Here is a 21,554-nt window from a genome sequence, read left to right on the forward strand (position 1 = left end):
GAATCTTATTTTTCCCATTGGAATAATTTTAGTATTTTTATTAATTTCAATACCCATTCAAGTTATCAACCTACTTTCATATTATTGGCATTGTTTAAATGGGCAAACATTTTAATACTTAAATCTCTTCCAATGTTTCATTAGATTTATGAGAGTATAAAGTTGTAATTTTATTGTCACATGAACTAGTGTTCTTATGTGACAATACTAAATTGTCAATTCATTATAAAATGTAATCTCAAAAAGAGATATCTCAGAATCCTCCTGCCTCTGCCTCTTCAGCATATCCTACCAGTGTGTGTCACCATAACCGGGGACTGGGGGAGAAATAGTCTTCAGGAAAGAGAATGCCTATTGGTTACCCAATATGAAATTTTCAGTCCTGAAAACATACATATGAGTAACATTATACAGATTGAGGCAGTTATATGTAGGAATATACATGCATGTACATATATGCACATCGTAACAATTAATGAAAAAGGCCATAACCATGAAAGAGAGCTATGAGGTTTATGTGGGATAGTTTGAAGGGAGAAAAAGTAGAGAAAAAATGTATTAAATTATAATCACAAAAAAGAGAAAACAATGTTTTCTCACATAGAACATTGAAGAATCCTCTAAAGAATATTGTCATTTCATTCTGTATATTACCTAAACAACATAATAGCTGCGTAGGTAAGTATTGACTTCTTTATCATTCCATTATCCTTGAAGTACGCCCCTTTTTGTTGATAATTGTATAGGATGAATAAGTGGGTGTGTAGCATATACATGTTTCTACACAAGAGGAGAGTACAGTGTTTGTGCATGTGCACATATATGCAATTACATAGGACCATATTGACCATGTTCATCTGCTGCACATTACCTGATTGCCTTGGAATAAGTTTCGGATGAACTTTCAGATTTCTGTGTTTGAGTAGATTAGCAGTCCTCTGAACTTCTGGGATCTACTTATCTCTGTTAACCCAACACTAACTTAAAGGGCCCTGTGAAGCCTGGCTTCTGACATGGGTGCTAGAAATCAGAACTGATGTCCTTCTTTTAGCACAGCATGAAGTGCTCCTATCCACTAATCCACTTCCACAGCATAGTAAGAGTAATATTTAATATTTGTCAGGAATTGCTGTCAATATCTTACACATTTTCCTGATGGTATTTTTCATTTCCTTATTCCTGAAAGTGTAAACCATAGGATTGAGCAATGGTGTCAAGACTGCAGTAAATACAACAGCATTTTTCTCAAAGCAGAATGCAGAGTTGGTATTGCATATGTTAATATGCATGGGACAAAGAACAAAACCACAACAGTAATGTGAGATCCACAGGTGGAGAGAGCTTTAAGTCGCCCTTCAGAGCTGTGGGATCTCAGACAGTACAATATGACACCATAGGAGACTAGCAAAATAGAGATGATTATGATGCAGATAGACCCACTGCTGGCAAATAACAAAATGACAAATAAGTGTGTGTCAGTTCAGGCAAGCTTCAGTAATGGGAACAAGTCACACATGTAGTGATCAATGACATTGGGTCCACAGAAGGGCAGGTGCAAAATATATGATAGAATGCAAGAAGCCTCCTGCCCAGGCTACTCCCACCAGAATGTCACACACCCTCCTGTTCATGATGGAAGAATAGTGAAGGAGCTTGCAAATGACCAGATAGCGGGCATAGGCCATGGATGCCAGGATGATCACTTCTGCTCCAGCAAAAAAGTGGACTGTAAACAGTTGTGTCATGCAACATTCAAAGGAAATGGTCTTCCTCTCATAGAAGAAGTCTACAATCATGATGGGTGTGACAGTAGAAGTGCATGCATCCAGTAAGGACAGGAATATCAAGAAGAAGTACATGGGGGAGCCCAGCAATGCAGGGCTGTAGATAATGGTCACCACAATTATCATATTACTCACAATAGTTGCAAGGTAGACCAAAGAAAATACAACAAAGAATATTTTCTCAACTTTTGAGTTCTGTAAAATGCCCCAGAATATGAACTCAGTGACACAGTTCTGGTTTTCCATGATCACAAGATAATGAGAAAGTAAGATGTGTTCTAGTACATCTACAATTGGAAGGAAACAAATACTTAATGCAGTTTACAGAATCTCTACTTACAAGTTGGTGTGCCTTTATGCAAAATTATCTTAATTCATTTCTATTAGTAACACAATATTAGTAAAGTGTCTAGATATAACATGCAGAATTGAGATGAGAATAAAATTTTGAATACCTTATGATGGACACATTTTAAATACTGAAATGAAAGAATCTTCTATATGTTGGAGGAGAGAAATAATATATCTTAGAACAGTCATCTTATATCATTATCTTAATATTTTTGAAGTAAAATGTAAAAAAGCATTTGGAACTATATTTTATATAGGAACAAAGGATAATAACTTAATAATATTGTATGACATTGCATGAATTAGACCAGGATGACTAATCTTATTGATGAAACAGAACTCTACCTTTTCTAACAACAAGAGAAATGATAAATTGTTCACTTGAAAATCTGGCTGCACTGTGGATTCTTTTACAACTATGAACAGTATTTTTTGCATAAAAAAATCTGTTCTTCTTTAAAGAAATTTCAATCTGTTGTATATTTGAAAATGTTGAAATTTTACTTTAAAATTATCATTTTAAAATCTGACCAAAACTTGATTAAAAAAAAATCAGAATGCTGTCATGAAAACTAAGTGAAATTAGTGAGACTACAAGCTACTGTAAGCTTCAAGACTCATCTCCTAGTCAAAAGTATGTGGCAAAGGTTATTGATTCTATTTCCTCAAATTTTATAACAAAGTTGTTAAGATATAAAACGAAGAGTAAATGATTAATCTGGATCTTAAGAGACCCAAATGCCAACACCCAGGAAGTCACCACAGAGTCAACTGGGTAAAGAGTGTTTTCCTCTGTGAAAACTTCATAGTAGCATTATTTTTCTGCCATCTCCCTCTTTCTGCAAAGGTTAAATAATGTTATTACTTTCTCCCTGTGGGAATGGTATCTGGATAAAGGTAACAGAATAGTATATGGTGAGGAATCGAAAGGGAGCAGCCCATCAGCTAAACATGAAGACTGGTGGCAGCACATATCTGAAGAAGAAACTACATTTGAATAAGATTTTAGACTCTTGAGGATTAAGGTCCTGCCAGTTTTTAATACAATATGACTTTTTTTCCAGAAAATATAGTTTGGCAATATATATAATTTGAAATATATATGAATTAACTCTAAAACATGTTCGTAAACAGCCTACTTATTACTCTTCTCCAAGGTTACAGAAGGTCAAATGAAAATGTCAAAATACCACTCATTTTAGTTATTTCATGTATTCCACATGCACAGAAAGATTTAAAAAAAATCAAAGTTTTTATTTTGATCATATAAAAATAATTATAAGAAGGGGCTATAGAGATGTCTCAATGGTCAAGAGCACTGACTGCTCTTCAAGAGGAACCAGGTTCAATTCCCAGCACCCACATGAGAGGCCACAGCTGTCTATAACTCCAGTTTCAGGAGACTAGACACCCATGGCAAAACACCAATGCACATTTAAAAAAATAAACAATAGTAATAGTTATGGAACCAAAAATTGTAGGAAGAGATATTAAAGGCTAAGAATAAGTGGCCCCAGACAACCCAGACAATTACTTGCACCAGAGAATCCAATTTTACATACCACTCTTGCTTTGCATGACAAAAGCTCTCAAGTAAATTTATTTATAATAATTCACAAAGAAAAATGATTAATTTCCTAGTTGCAAGATATGATGATTTCAACCCACACTACTTTCTAAGGTTCTGAATAATTAATGGTACATTATAAAGACCATCTTACAGAAAAAAAGCCCTGAGTGGTATGTTCCAAAGTATATAGGTTTAATGTCAATTTTAAAATAAGTAAACATTAGCATCATCTTTTGACATTCTATGTAAGATTAATTTCAAAAAAATGGCAATATCATTTTTCCAATAAAACAAGTTAAAACACAAAAGTGGAGACGACAGTATAATTATATAGTTATGATCACAAGGGTTATGATTTTACATCATTTAGGAGATGATTAACATAAGGTGTTGAAGCAAATTTTACTCTAAATTGAATTTTGTGCTATAGAAAGAATAATAATTGAAAATTAATCTAAATATAAGTAGAATCTGTTACTTAGATAAGACAAATGTTTGCATTTTTTTCTTCACTATCTTGACAAATGCATATGTAAAGCTGTGTGGCCATGTCAAGTGAATCAATGTCAGTGTTTTTCTGGAGGCTTCCATTCTATCTTATTTGTGTAAATCTAAAATTAGACTAAATACAAAGTCAACTAGAAATTTAAAAATTGTTTGTTTTCTGCCATTTGAGAGTCTAGGAAGCATAGGGGAAGCATGATAGGATCACAATATGTTTTTTATGTGTATTTATTTCTCAAAGAATAAATAAAAGTGTATTTTGAAAACAGGTAACAAAGCATGTTGTTGTCAAAATAGCCATGCATTAGTGAGTGCAGTACCACATCCCAAGCTCTCTGCTCCATTAAAATAAAAAATTGATTGAATTTTTCTGTTTGTTTGTTTGTTTGTTTGTTTGTTTGTTTGTTTGTTTTAATAGGGGTTGACATGGTCCTATAGAAGCCAGGCTAAAATCAAACTTACCAGATAGCTTGAATGAATTTAAACTCCTAATTATTGTGCTTCCACCTCCAAAGTACTAGGATTATAAACATGTGACATCACACTAGGCCAGCTTCATAGCTTTTATCATCATATTCTATAAGCTCTAAGTCAAAAGGAACTTGTGAATACTAACATTCTCTTTATTTTAAACAATGCTGTGTACCTGAAAGACAGGAGAAACAGTACATGCCTTTTTTTTTAAATAGCTATAGTCTTTAAAATTCTAGAGCTACAGGATAACTTTAGTCATCTCCTTGAGCAGTAACTTTGGAAGATTTGTCTCCATGGGTCCAACTATCCACATGGCCCACTATCTTAGCAACAAGGTGAATTGTAGCACCAAGATATCTACAAGGAACAGAATTTCTTTGTTAATATAAAATGTCTGTAAAATCCAAAAATATCAGAAGGATGAGCTGAAAGGTTATTATTCTAGGTGATTGTTTTGAAATGTATTTCAAAAAATAAACACTGCTATTACAAGTGATAATCATTGAATTCAAATATTAATTGAAATTGCTCTTATTAAAGTCCATTAATCCACCATATTTTCATGTATACTTACAGGCTATCAATAAAAGATGTATTACTTGTCTGTGTGTCAATGGAAATTTCTTTCTACAGCTCTCTGGAAAAGATGCTCTCCAAAAACAACTAATCCTCTTTTTCTTCCCTCAGTGTTGATCTGCTATTGTCCTTAAATGTCTCAACTTTCTTATCTTACTATTTTTGAAACAATGGAGAAAGCATTTTTCTCTGTTTCCTCTCCTAATCTTCCTAATGGACTTCTGAAACTCCTCTTTGATGACTTTGGTGAATCAGCTCATTTTGGAAGAATTATCAAGCCAGACTACGAGCCCTAAAGCAGTTCAAAGCTTCAATTTAGATTTTCCTAAAACAGTTCTGAGGCAAAAACCCTAATATTGGGGGAACTTAAGTAGACATAAATCACAAGCCTCTTTGTTTTGTAACATAGGTAACTTTGAACATAAGGTTATTTGTGGGGCCATGTTTTAGTGTTAGGCTGTGGATATGGTACATATTTTTTAATATTCATTTGCCATATTATATAGAGAATAACAGAGACTCAATCTGCCTTAACCCTATCAGCATTCTTTACAAAACTTCAAAGCATACTACCTTTACATACAAATATCAGAATGGTGAGTATACATAATACATACATAATCATAATCATGTATTTAGAAAAATAAATTATGATTGAATGGATAATAGATAACACAAAATTTGGTGTCTTTATACATTATATACTTTCACCACAAAGATGGAAATGTGAAATAATGATTGATTACATTAAACTTGAAGACATGCATGATCATCAAAGGACAGGAGAACAAGGAAGTAAGAGCTGCCAAGGCATCCTGAACCCCATCCCTGGGCTCCAGCCACCCCTGGGAACACCTGCTCAACTTGGCCCCAGGTTCTGGCCACCGGGCAGGTCCCCTTCTAGCCCCATGGGGAAGGATATCCTTCTCCAAGCCCCTGGCAGCCCCTGCAATCTCCACACCTTGCCCCCATGTCCATCTGCCTGAGACCCCAGCCACTTTCTGAGACATAGATTCCGGCCCCCAGCTCCCGTCCTGCCGCTGATTTCCCTTCGGGACCAGAGAGGGCTCCTGTCCTGCCCGGGATTTTCCCTTCTGGACAAGAGCGCACATCCTGCCCTGGACTTCCCTTCAGGATAAGAGCGCCCATCCTACCACTGACTTACTGTCTGGACAAAAGCTCCCATCCTGCCCCAGTTTCCCATTCAGATAAGAGCTTCCATCCTGCCCCGGAGTTCCCATTTGGACAAGGGAGCTCCCATCTGGACAAGAGAGTGAGAATTCCTGAATCTGTCAGCATGTCTGAAACAAGTGCACAGATAAGGCCAAGAACGAACCATAAGGAGATGGGCAGATGTCAAGGCAGAAGTACATACAAAAAAATGAAGAGCAATACAGCAACACCAGAAACTAGCCCGCCTCCAACATCTAGATCTGAACATCAAAAATTGGAAGAAGCAGAAGAAAACAGCCTTATGAATAACATCATAAAGAAGTTAGAGGCTTCTGTAGAGGAAAAGACAAAAAATTGGGAAGAACACTGTAAACAATTAGAGGAAAGGGCAAACAAATTAGAAGAAAACAATAAAGTCCTGCAAGAAAACAATAAAGTACTGGAAGAAAATCATGAAAAAGCAATGAAACAAATAAAGGAAATAGTCCGAGACCTGAAAAGGGAAATAGAAAAAATGAAGAAGACACAAACAGAGGGAATGCTGGAAATAGAAAATTTGAGTAAAAGATCAGGAACTTCAGATGCAAGTATAAGTAACAGAATACAAGATATGGAAGTGAGGATCTCTGGCATTGAGGATACAGTAGAAGAAATAGATTCATCAGTCAAAGAAAACACTAAAGCCAACAAAGTCATGAACCAAAATGTCCAAAAAATTTGGGACACCATGAAAAGACAAAACCTATGAATTATAGGGATAGAAGAAGGTGAAGAAAACCAACTCAAAGGTACAGAAAATATATTCAACAAAATCATAGAAGAAAACTTTCCCAACATAAAGAAGGAAATGCCTATGAAGATACAAGAAGCCTATAGAACACCAAACAGACTAGACCGCCAAAAAAGTCCCCTCGACACATAATAATTAAACAACTAAACGTACAGAATAAAGAAAGAATATTAAGAGCAGCAAAGAAAAAAGGCTAAGTGACCTATAAAGGCAAACCCATCAGAATAACACCTGATTTCTCAATGGAGAATTTGAAAGCCAGAAGGACCTGGACAGATGTAATGCAGACACTAAGAGACCATGGATGTCAGCCCAGACCTATATACCCAGCAAAACTTTCAATCATTATAGATGGAATGAAAAAGACATTCCAAGACAAAGCCAGATTCAAACAATACTTATCTACAAACCCAGCGCTACAGAAAGCACTAGAAGGAAAATTCCAACCAAAGGAAGTCAGATACACACTTGAAAACACAGGCAATAGATAAAGCCACAGCAGTAAACCCCAAAGAAGAGAAGTACACACATGCTACCACCAAAAATAACAGGGATGAACAATTACTGGTCATTAATATCCCTTAATATCAATGGACTTAATTCACCTTTAAAAAGACATAGGCTTACAGAATGGATATGAAAACAGGACCCATCTTTCTGCTGCATACAAGAAACACATCTCAAATTCAAAGACAGACACTACCTAAGAATAAAAGACTGGGAAAAGACTTTCCAACAAATGGTCTTAAGAAACAAGCGGGGGTAGCCATCCTGATATCCAACAAAATAGACTTCAAACTAAAATCAATCAAAAGAGATCAAGAAGGGCATTACATACTCATCACAGGAAAGATCCACCAAGATGAAATTTCAATTCTGAACATTTATGCCCCAAACACAAGGGCACCCACATATGTAAAACAAACATTATTAAAGCTTAAACCACGTATAAAACTCCACACATTAATAGTGGGAGATCTCAACACCCCAATTTCACAACTGGACAGATCTCCCAAATCTAAACTTAACAGAGAAATAAAGGACTTAACTGATGTCATGACCCAAATGGACCTAATAGATATCTACAGAACATTCCATCCTAACAAGAAAGAATATACCTTCTTCTCAGCACCCCATGGAACTTTCTCTAAAATCGACCACATACTTGGCCACAAAGCAAATCTCAACAGATACAAAACAATTGGAATAACCTCCTGTGTTCTATCAGACCACCACGGTTCAAAGTTAGACTTCAACAACAACAAAAACAACAGAAAACCTACAATCTCATGGAAACTGAATAATGCTCAACTGAAATACCAATGGGTTAAGGAAGAAATAAAAAAAGAAATTAAAGACTTCCTAGAGATCAACAAAATGAAGACACCACATACCCGAACTCCTTCTATGAGGCTACAATAACCCTGATTCCCCAAACAAAGATTCAACAAAGAAAGAGAACTACAGACCGATCTCCCTCATGATCATTGATACAAAAATACTCAATAAAATACAGGCAAACAGACTCCAAGAACATATCAGAACAATTATCCACCATAATCAAGTAGGCTTCATTCCAGGGATGCAAGGGTGGTTTAACATACGAAATTCTATCAATGTAATACACCATATAAACAAACTCAAAGAAAAAAAAACCACATGATCATCTCACTAGATGCAGAAAAGGTATTTGACAAAATCCAACACCCGTTCATGATAAAAGTCTTGGAGTGATCAGGAATACAGGGAACATACCTAAACATAATAAAGGCAATTTACAGCAAGCCAATAGCCAACATCAAATTAAATGGAGAGAAACTCAAAGCAATTCTACTAAAATCAGGAACGAGGCAAGGTTGTCCACTCTCCTAATACTTATTCAATATAGTACTTGAAGTTCTAGCCAAAGCAATAAGACAACATAAGGAGATTAAGTGCATACAAATTGGTAAGGAAGAAGTCAAGCTTTCCCTATTTGCAGATGACATGATAGTATACTTGAGTGACCCCAAAGAGTCCACCCAGGAACTGATAAAGCTTATAAACACCTTCAGCAACATAGCAGGATGCACGATCAACTCAAAAAAATCAGTAGCCCTCCTATATACAATGGACAAAGAAGCTGAGAAGGAAATCAGAGATACATCACCCTTTACAATAGCCACAAATGACATAAAATACCTTGGGGTAACACTAACCAAGCAAGTGAAGGACCTATATGACAAGAACTTTAAGTCCCTGAAAAAAGAAATTGAAGAAGATGTCAGAAAATGGAAAGATCTCTCATGCTTATGGATAGGCAGGACCAACATAGTAAAAATGGCAATTTTACCAAAAGCAATCGACAGATTCAATGCAATCCCCATCAAAATACCAACACAATTCTTCACAGACCTGGAAGAATAATACTCAACTTCATATAGAAAAACAAAAAACCCAGGATAGCCAAAAGAATCCTGTACAATAAAACAACATCTGGAGGCATCACAATCCCTGACTTCAAGCTCTACTATAGAACTACAGTAATAAAAATAGCTTGGTATTGGCATAAAAACTGACATGTGGACCAATGGAATCAAATTGAAGACTCTGACATTAACACACACACCTATGAACATATAATTTTTGACAAAGAAGCCAAAAGTGTACAATGGAAAAAGAAAGCATCTTCAAAAAATGGTGCTGGCATAACTGGATATCAACATGTAGAAGGCTGGAAATAGATCCATATCGGTCACCATGCACAAAACTTAAGTCCAAGTGGATCAAGGACCTCAACATAAATCCAGCTACTCTGAACCTGCTAGAAGAGAAAGTAGGAAGTAGTCTTGAACACATTGGCATAGGAGATCACTTCCTAAATATAACACCAGTAGCACAGACACTAAGATACAATCAATCAATGGGACCTCTTGAAACTGAGAAGCTTTTATAGAGCAAAGGACACAGTCAGCAAGGCAAAGCAACAGACTACAGAATGGGAAAAGTTCTTCACCAACCCCACATCTGACAGAGGACTGATATCCAGAATATATAAGGAACTCAAGAAATTAGACATCAAAAAGACCAACAGTCCAATTAAGAAATGGGCTATAGAACTAAACAGAGAATTCTCAACAGAGGATACTCAAATGGCTGAAAGACATTTAAGGAATTGCTCAACATCCCTAATCATCAGGGAAATGCAAATCAAAACAACTCTGAGATACCATCTTATGCCTGTCAGAATGGCTAAGATCAAAAACACTGAGGACACTTTATGCTGGAGAGGATGTGGAACTCGGGGAAGTCTCCTCCACTGCTGGGGGGAATGCCAGCTTGTACAACCACTTTGGAAATCAATATGGCGCTTTCTTAGAAAATTGGGAATCAATCTCCCACAAGATCCAGCTATACCACTCCTGGGCATATACCCAAGAAATGCTCAATCATACCACAAGAGCACTTGCTCAGCTATGTTCATATCAGCATTGTTTGTAATAGTCAAAACCTGAAAACAACCTAGATGCCCTTCAACCGAGGAATGGATAAATAAATTGTGGCACATATACACAATGGAATACTACTCAGCAGAGAAAAACAATTACATCATGAGGTTTGCAGGCAAATGGATGGATCTAGAAAAAATCATCCTGAGTGAGGTAACCCAGACTCAGAAAGACAAATATTGTATGTACTCACTCATAGGAGGATGCTAGATGTGTAACAAGGATGACTGGAGTGCTACTCACATCACCAGGGAGGCTACCTGGAAACCGGGACGGCGAGGGTCGAGGAAAGAGAGCAGGAGATCCCACCTGGATCAAGAACAGAGAGGGAGAACAAGGAATAGGAGACCATGGTAAATGAAGACCACATGAGAAAAGAAAGAAACAAAGTGCTAAAGAGGCCCACAGAAATCCACAAAGATACCCCCACAAAAGACTGCTGGCAATGGCCGAGAGACAGCTGGGACTGACGTACTCTGGTGATGGGATGGCCAAAAACCCTAATAGTTGTGCCAGAAACCCCATCCAAGTACTGAGGAATCTGGATGCAGACATCCATGGCTAGGCCCCGGGTGGAGCATTGGGAGTCTAATTAGTGAGAAAGAGGAGGGTTTATATGAGCGAGAATTATTGAAACCAAGGTTGGATAAAGCCGGGGACAAATAGCCAAACGAATGGAAACACATGAACTATGAACCAAAGGCTGAGGGGCCCCCAACTGGATCAGGCCCTCTGAATAGGTAAGACAGTTGATTGGCTTTATCTGTTTGGAGGCATCTAGGCAGTGTTACCAGGTCCTGTGCTCATTGTATGAGTTGGCTGTTTGAAACCTGGGACTTATAGAGGGAAGCTTGCCTCAATCTGGGAGTAGGGGACTGGACCTGCCTGGACTGAGTCTATCAGGTCGTTCTCAGTCCTGGGCGGTGGCCTTGATCTGGAGGTGGTGGGAAAGGGGGGGTGAGCTGGGGGGAAGGGGAGGGGGCAGTTAGGAGGAGAACCAGGAAATCTGTGGCAGTTATGTAGAACTGAATAGTATTGTAAAATAAAAAAAAAATAAATAAAAAAAAGAGCTGCCCAGGAAGACAGAAAGCAGAGGAGAGATAGAGAGGTAGAGAGAAGCAGAGACAGAGACAGAGAGAGGAGAGACATAGAGGAGGAGGAGAAGTGGTGCATGTAGAATAGGAAGGGAGGAAGAAGGGCTGGAAAGAATTTATAATCTGCAGACTGTTTTTTATGGACATGTGAGCCATTATTACCTTTAAGTATATATTTGTGGACTATTACTATTACAATTAAGTGTATATTTGTGGTTATATTTGTGTGTATTTTTATTTTCTAGAGTCCATGTGTATCATTTTATTGCTTTCTATATGCTCTAATTTTCATAATAAAATTTCCAATTTAGAAAAATGCTATTGATCGTTAGAGTTTATATTACTCTCTCAAAAACACACTCATAAAATGAAAAAAAAATCAATGTTTTTTTAAACACAGAGTCTTGACCACAACACCAAAACTATAAATTGCTTTATCACAATTTAAATCATGTCTGGAGATGTAAAAGTTTACTTTATATGTCTAACCTTATGTCAGTTGTATGAAAATCCTGAAGATAGCAATGCTCCATTTTCTGAGGAGTGAAATGCATTCACTGGTCATCAAAACGCAGTTTGTAGCCAGTGCTTCCTGCCATTTGTAATAGAGAAGAGCAAATCTCACAGTGTCAGAAGAGAATGTTACCAATGCTTCTCTAACATTTTTTGCATTGTGTTTTAAGCATAAAAGCAAAATAAAAGCCAATGTTCCGTTTTAATAATGAATAGAATTTAATGTGGGTTTCTTGAGTGTCTGATCCACCTGTGAGACCTATTCTTGGCTCCCTCAGGGTTTGTATGATTTATGGTCCCAGGAGTATCCAAGGCACAATTTCATGTACTTTTTCATTTGATTGTTTATAAAAACTTCTTTTCTCAACCAAAATCATGCTTAAAATATTGGGGTGGACTTGTTTCTAGCTGATAATCTTTAAGGTAGTATTACTATCAGCAATAAAACACCATTATATAATGTATAGAATGCAGCATCTCTGTGCAGAATTTAAGTAGAATGCTTGTGTACTAACCAAAATAAAAGCCAATTTTTGTCATGAGGAATCTACTAATCAATTCATGAGGATAATTTGTCTAGCTTTAGGAAAATACTAGCAAGGATCACATTCATTAATAGCTGTATTGATTCCCTCTAAGAATAATTTACTTTATTTGCTTATTGACAATTTCACAATTATCAAAATGCAAATATGTTATTATGATAATATGACTACATATTACCTTCTTGTTCTGATGAACCCCCCACTTCTTTTCAGTTGGTCCTTCTGCATCTGCTGCTTTTGTTTCTGATCCACAGACTATAAGGTTGCTTGTATGAGCCTGTGCCAGGAATTGTTTATTCGAGTTTGTTCAACTTCACTCATGTTATTATATACCTAAAGAAAGCGATATCTCTTCTCAAGCAATCCTTAACTGTCAATAACTCCTCAATGAAGGGAGAGAACTAATGAGTCCATCCTTATCAATGATTCAATGTTACAGGATTGAATCGTGTGCCAGTATTGTGTGATTACAATTTCTCTATCATATCCAGTACAAGTCATTTCATAGCATCATCCTCTTGCTTTCAATGTCTTTCATTCCTTCTGCCTCCCTTTAAAATATTTTCCCATGTTGGAGCAGGTAATATAGCTGTGCCAATTAGGACTGACCATTGAAGAGTTACTTATTTTCTGTACTTGGAAGAGATGTGAGTCTATGCACTAATTTCCACACACTGTAAAAAGAAGCTAGTCTGGGATGATCATTGATTGAGGATAACCAGTTGGTGTGATTTTTCCCGGGGAAGAGTATCTCTCCCATTCTCAGAATTACTTAGCTGCCTTTCCTTCAGATGGAGTAAAGGGAAAGCAAAAAAGTTGTAATTATTTTATATTCTCAAAGCATAAAGAAATAGTTTTTAAAAAGGAGCTATTTTGTTTATAACTAAGAGGTGCCCTAGACTATCCATATAAATGTGAATATTTGGAAAGCTGACACAATGTTTATTTAGCAAAACAGTAATAATATATCCTCTCCTAGGGCTTGTGACCTTGTTCTTCATAGGCTTTTGGCTATGTTTTCAGTACAAGATATGTGATCCCTCCTATTGACCATACTTCAACTTCAGTCTCAAAGGGTTTATACCCAAAACAGTCATGATTCTACTGCACCAGTGAATATATCTTACCTATTTGAACATTATCCAGCATGTCATGCTGTGGCTTGCTAAAATATTCATATTTTATGAGTTTTCTTCAACAACTGACTGTACAGTATATTCTATAACTATCAGAGATGAATATAGTAAGTAATTATTAAGTGTAAGTGCTTACAAAATTAAAAACAAGTTATAGATGCCTTATACATATATTTGCACAAGCGAAACTTCTATTCCAGAAGGGAATGGTGTATAGCAAAAAATGATTGTTCAAAAGTGTTTGCAAAATTCAGAATGGTAAGCTCTAAATCCTTCAGCTCCAATTTATCTGGTATCTTGGACTTGCAATGTATATCTGAGATCTCAAGTGATTAGTTAGCCCCTCCCCCCCCCTGCTTCAGCACTGCTACTGTAATACAGCAACGGATATCATATCTGGGCTCCATTCCATAGACAGAAATTCCATCTGCCAATGTTGCATGATTTGGTCTCTTCACCACCTTGTTTCTCCATTGACACAAGGCTTTACCATCACAGTTTTAAGTAGCTGTTTATGAGGACGGTACTGGACCTGGTCTATTAGTCTACAATGTACACGGCTAGCTGAAGTCAGAATAGAGGAAATGTCAAGTACCTGTGAGATAGGGAACAATTAGGGAATAAGACTTTGTGATACATTTTAAGGCATAGCCATTGTTAGCATGGCTGAAGTACAGGGGAACATGACGCTCAGGAGATGAAGCAGAAATAAAGGGGTAAGATGGGGTTAGGGATTTTGAAACTCTTAATCAGTATCTCATCCATTGCATTAATGAACCATAGCTGCCATTTTTATCAATGCCAAACTACAAATTTTTATATACCCACGTTTTCTTTTAATTAAAAAAAAGCAGTAAATAAATTTTAAAAAGTTGGGAATTTGGAAAACTTGAGAAGAGGATACATCTATCTTTGGAACATTCTTCTTGTGTAAAGATATGAACGCTATAAAGGCTTTTGAAGCTCTGTTTAAAGGATTTTGCAATTGTAACTGATAATATTGGTATTCATGAAATCTCAGCCTGAATTTTTTGTCTGTCTGATCCAATAATTTTCACATTCAGAACAGTATATAACCAAATTTTACTATTGTTCAGTCCCTTTACATTGTGAGACATTTTATTTAATAATTGAGTGCTAAATGCTATGTACAATTTGTTTCCCATTTTCCATCTAAAGTGAACATTTTAAAATGAAGAAAGACATTGAATACTTATATGTCCCGCAAATAAAAATTGAGAGCAAGCATTTCTAAGCATTCTGTAAGGGATAAATTGATGTCTATTTGTGTTGCCACATGATTATATTCTCTGTTCTTAAAAGGTCAAGGAGAATGGTGACTTTAAGTTTAACCAGTGCTGTCCATGAAGGAAGTTTGTCCTAAATCAACAAAAATGACAAACAATAGGAATCAAATTGACATGTCTGGAGCCAGATTCAATAGTGGAAATGGCGATTCCCCTTGTGCATGTAATGTGGAATGGCTGAGTGATAAGTGGTAAGAACAGAATCAGACATTACACAGTAGCTCTGGCAACCTGAAGGAAATGGGTTCTTAAGTATGAGAAGCTGAAATCCCCTGGTATGGGATATACCTTATAAAAAGATGGGTGTCCTGGTTAGCTTCAATTGTAATTTTGACACAGTACAGTATCATCACCAGAAAACATTAGCTAAAACATTCCCTGAACATGATTGGCTTATAGGCATGTTGTGGGTTACTATCTTGATGGAGGAAAGCCCCAGACCTCTGTGGGCAAAATTAATCATAGTCAGGCAATTCTGGTATTTTTATAGAAGCTAACTTAGCTCAAGCCAGAAAGAAAGTCAAACAAACAGGCAGCAAGCAGCCTCTCTGGTTCTGGTTCCCTGAGTTCCTGCCCTGACCTCCCTCAATAAAGGATTTTGCACTGGAATTTTAAGCCAAATATAATCTCCTTCCCAAGTTGCTTTGGTCCCAAGATTTTATTAGAGAACGAAAGTGAAATCAGAACATTGATTAAATTAGATATATCATACTGTCTTTCATTCTAAAATGATAAACCATACAATAAAAGTTAATGAATTGTTTTTGTATCTTCAAATTTATAATTACCAAATGAAATTTGCTAAGTTTCAAATCTTGTTTTCATGACTTTCAGTCAAAAGGAATCCTTTCCAGCTTTCCCTGGGTGACTTGGAGTCAGAGTAACTAGTGGACGCAATTCATCATACAATTGCATGTTAAAACCACAGCCAAACATGATGTGGATCCAGGGGAACCCTGCAGAAGAAAGGGTGAAAAGATTGGAGGCAGTGGGGTGGTGTAACTGGAGATTTTTTGTTTGCAGCCAGCTTGCAGGCACTCAGACCCAAATAAACACACAGAGACTTATATTACTTATAAACTGTATGGTCATGGCAGGCTTCTGGTTATCTAGTTTTTATATCTTAAATTAGTCTTTTCTATGAATCTATACCTTGCCATGTGGCTCGTGGCTTACCAGTTTCTTTACATCTTGCTTTTCCTGATGGCAGCGTCTGGCAGTATCTCCTGACTCAGCCTTTTATTTTTCAGAATATTCCCTCTGTTTATCCCACCTATACTATACTTTCTGCCTAGTTACTGGCCAATCAGTGTTTTATTTATTAATCAATCAGAGGTACACATTTATAGCATACAGAAAGACATCCCTAGCACTCCCCCCCACTTTCTTTCAAAAAGGAAGGTTTTAACTTTTATATAGTAAAATTACATATAACAAAAACAATTGTTAAGCAAGAATTACAGTTACAATATCTAGTTTATTTACAATATCTAGTTTATTTGTACTTGGAAAAATTAAAGGAGTTATCTAAGTTTTTATATCTAACTTATCTTTTACCATAACTAAGGAAATTATAACTAGTCTTTAACTACATCAATGACCTCAAAAGGATGTAATAATACTTGAGAAATGGGAGAGGGACTCAAGCAACTTTTGGGAGTCTTGTGAGAGTAGATAGAGACAGCTGGCAGCCTGGACAATCATCCAAAGTTCCTCTGTAAAGTTGGAGCATCTGTCTTTAGCCCCCAGACCTAGAGTCTCTCAGCCATTTTTTGGGTGTGTGTTCTGGAGAATGTTTGGCAGTTTTCTCTGTGAAGCAGAAACCTGAAGGATCATTTTTCCAAGCAAATTTCAGTGGTCACCTTCCTATGAGTTCTGCACACACAGGCAATCAAGCAAGAACAGTATTTTTGTCCAAATGGTTATTTTTGTCAGGAAGAAGATAAATTCCATATAGAGTGTCTTTGTTGCCCATCTTCCCCTCTGAAGTAAATCAGTGCTGCCAGGAGCAGACATGTCTCCGTGTTCAGAAATTATAAATTTTTAGAACATTTTAAATGTCATATTTTGTAGGTTTTTGAAGTGTTTGAGGATTACCTACCTAATTGAATTATATCTATGTGTACCTAGAAAACTTAACATGACTATAAGTTTGACTATCATAAAAGACTAATTATTAATTTGTATTTTAATTATCTAGTATAATTTCAATGAGCTGCATAAACATAATACTTTAAAAAAGAGTAGAAATATAAAAACAGTATAACAAAATTAACTTTAAATTTGTATCAGTAAACTAAAATACATAGCAATGTAAAACATTTTTAAATAAGTTGTTGTTCTTTAAAAGAATGTTCATTATTCTACATTTTTATCCTATTATACCTATACTATCCCCCCAATTATTTTTAGAAAGATATTGTATTTATAATCAACGTGTTTTAGTTAAAATATTGAGTTTTTGTTTTTGTCCCATACCAGAGGGATTTTTTATATAGGACAGAAGAATTTCTCAATCTTTTTTGTTTAGTAATATGCATGGGTTTAAAGAAGTAGTGAGCCAATTTCATCTCTAAAGCAAGCTTGGTATATTTGGGAATTTGGCCATAGCTTTTTATACTACATTTTGCTGGATGAGGACACTGTATTTTTATGTAGACATAAAGTTTTAGGATTATGGTCAATTCCTGAATGGAGTAGTCAGTGATGCTGTATCTTCTGGGCCAATTGTCATGACATTGATTTTGGATATTGAACGATCTGGGCCGTGCTGTCATAGGAGACCTTTTAGAGGGTCTTGGCTTGTCAAACCTGATGTATCTTAATCTGGAACAAATCTATTGCCTCTTGCTTTCTGTGGAAACAAAAGCAGAGCCTCCTTTCCAAAGCAACATATCCTTAGATCCAAATTTTGAAGTCAAGGTACCTTTAATATATATATATAATGTTTAGGTTTATATATATATATATATATATATATATATATATATATATATATGTGTGTGTGTGTGTGTGTCTGTATGTGTGTGTTTAATTGAGCAGCCTTTATAATCAAATGTTTTTGTGTAGTTAAAAATTCCAAAGACAAAGTAATCTAGACTCTTTTGTGTCATATCTATCTTTATATGGCTTATTTTATATTACTTTTATTTTTTAAATACTTTATTTTTTAAAATGATCTATTTTATATATAACGGTATATATTATTTTTATCTCTCCTATTGTTAATCTATTGTTTTAAACTGCAGTAGTTAGTACTGAATGACTCTGCCCAACTTGGCTTTCCAACATGGCAGTGGTACATTTACCTCCAGCTCTGGGTCTGGGAGCCATGTATACCATCAACTCTCAGAAGCAGTGGGTCTGTGATTCTATCAATTCTATCAAAGCAGTGTGTAGCCCCAGAAACCTCTATCTTTTTGTCTGTACTAGCAAAGGATAAATCCATCATGCAGTGTAATGTGTGGCTTGTAAATGCCTCATTCCTGCCATGTTGTAGGTCAAGGCCACAAGCCACAAACCCACCATAGAGTAGCTCAAACCACAGACTGTCCTGTCACTAACTTGAGAGAGACAAAAAACTAGGAAGCGGGTTTTAGCTTTGTTGTTTGTTTATTTGTTTTTTGTTTTTTGTTTTTTTTTTTTAAAGCTTTCTCAGGTTTTAGGTGGAAACATTTGCCCCACATTGGGTGCCATTTTAAATGGAGTTTTTGTTGTTGCTGTAGTTGTTTCTATTGTTTTTGTGTTTTTTTTTTTTGTTGTTGTTGTTGTTTTTGTTCCATCTACCTCACAGCTGCTTAGACCCAAGTAAACAAACAGAGGCTTATATTACTTATAAACTGTATGGTCATGGCAGCTTCTTGTTATCTAGTTTTTATATCTTAAATTAGTCTACTTCTATGAATCTATACATTGCCACGTAGCTTGTGACTTACCAGTTTCTTTACATTTTGCTTTTCCTGGCAGCAGGTGCTGTCAGTGTCTCCTGACTCAGCCTTTTATTTTTGAGAATTTTCCTCTCTGTTTATCCCACCTATACTATATTTTCCAAAGCCTAGCTACTGGCCAATCAGTGTTTTATTTATCAATCAATCAGAAGAATACATTTACAGTATACAGAAAGACATCCCCAACAGGGTGGAGCACAACACAGGAACAGAGCCCACAGATGCAAAAAAGCAGAACCCACAAGGGCTCACAGTAACTGAAGAGACCAACACAAAAACCCTGTATGGGTCTGATCTAGGTCCTCTGCATATACCTTAGGGTTGTATAGCTTGATGTTCTTGTGGGACTTCCAACAATGGGAGTGGGGAATGTCTCTGACTTTTCTCTCTACACTTGGCACTCTATTCCTCCTATTGGGTTTCCATATCCAGCCACAATATGACTTATTGCATTTTGTTAGGTTACATTGGGTGAGTATACCTTGGAGGCCTGATAATTTTTGTTTGGTTATATTTTGTCTTGTTTATTTGAAGGAAAACAGAAGAGAAGTTGATCTTGGGGTGGGGAGGTAGGGGTGGGACTAGTAAGTGTGGAGGGAGGGAAAACTGCAGTCAGGATACAATGTATGAGAAGAATACAAGTGAAAAAAACCACACCATTTTAGGGTTTTCATTAAAGCTTGGGCTAATTTTTTTCATCAAAGTATGCTCATACTTCTCATTTTCATATCTTGTAATGCAATTTTCTTATTATTAAAGTCTGTCTGCTTCTATTTTCTTTTATCATGAACCCAATATTTATGTTTTATTCATTCATTTACTTATTTAGTTTAGAAGAAAAAAACAATCAAAGGATTTTGAGAAAAACAGTGCTTTGATCTGATTTGTACTTTAAGACTATTTTATAAACAATTTTATTCTTTTAATTAGGAAGAAGTATCTACTGGGGTCTTTGGATATCTATACATACCATTATTCTCATTTTAACACTACCATTTTTTTTCCAAAATTACTATAAATATGTTATGGTGGCAAATTCTTTAACCTTAACACTCAAAAGGCAGACAAAGGCACAACTTTCTGATTTCAAGACCAGCCAGGTCTACATAGGCACTTCCAGGAAAGCAGAGGATTATCTTAGGGTTTTTATTGCTATGATGAAAAACCATCACCAAAAAGCAGATTGGGGAGGAAAGACTTTACTTGTCTTAGACTTCTACATTTTAGTCCATCACTGAAGGAAGCAAGGACAGGAAATAAAGCAGGGCAGGAACCTCAAGTCAAGAGCTGATGCAGTGATCATGGAGCGATGCTGCTTACTGGATTGCTACCCATGGTTTACTCACCCTGCATTCTCATAGAACCTAAGATCACTAGACTGGGGATGGCACCACCATAGTGGACTTGGTCCTTCCTCCTGAATCACTAATTAAAAAATTGTACTACAGTTTAATCTTCTGGTGGCATTTTATAATTTGATGTTCCCTCCACTCAGATGACCCTAATTTATGTAAAGTTGACATAAAACTCGTCATGTATATAATGAAACCTCAACTCAAAAAAGAAAAAAGTAAAAGAAAAAGACTCTAGTAGCTAAAATGAGCCAAGAGAATTTTATCATGAGTTATATTGACTCAAAACTTTAAAAAAATTATCAAGATGATCAGGCCTAAACAAAACCAACTCAAAAAAAAAAGTTGAAAATTGAGCAATAATTGTTTTTAATTTTTTTTTGAGGAAGGCAAGCTCAGCACTAATTTATTGATATAAACATGATTAAAATAAAGTTTGACAACAGGAGCATGTAGCAAATAGGTACTAGAATGTCCCTTTCTAGAGCTCATGCCCTCCCCAGACAAGAATAAAGATTTGAGATAGGGCATCTAGGTTGTTTCCAGGTTCTGGCTATTATAAATAATGCTGCTATGAATATAGCTGAGCATGTGCCCTTGTGATAAGATTGAGCATTCCTTGGATATATGCCCAAGAGTGGTAAGCTGGGTCTTGAGGGAGGTTGATTCCCAATTTTCTAAAGAAATTACCATATTGATTTCCAAAGTGGCTGTAAAAGTTTGCTTTCCCACCTACAGTGGAAGACTGTTCCCCTTGCTCCACATCCTCCCCAACATAAGCTGTATTCAGTGTTTTTGATCTTAGCCATTCTGATGGGTGTAAGATGGTATCTCAGAGTCCTTTGGATTTGATTTTCCCTGATGACTAAGGATGTTGAAAATTCTTTAAATGTCTTTCAGCCATTTGAGTTTCTTCTGTTGAGAATTCTCTGTTTAGCTCTATAGCCCAT

At 36.2% G+C, this 21,554-nt stretch overlaps 1 pseudogene; it reads right to left on the reverse strand.

Annotated features, from left to right (window-relative positions):
* Positions 1-1,109: 1,109 nt before the first annotated feature.
* On the reverse strand, positions 1,110-2,030 carry LOC102923296 (olfactory receptor 4C15-like; annotated as a pseudogene).
* Between the last annotated feature and the right edge of the window lie 19,524 nt (positions 2,031-21,554).

Source organism: Peromyscus maniculatus, chromosome 4 (assembly GCF_049852395.1).
Source record: "Peromyscus maniculatus bairdii isolate BWxNUB_F1_BW_parent chromosome 4, HU_Pman_BW_mat_3.1, whole genome shotgun sequence".
Lineage (NCBI taxonomy): Eukaryota > Metazoa > Chordata > Mammalia > Rodentia > Cricetidae > Peromyscus > Peromyscus maniculatus.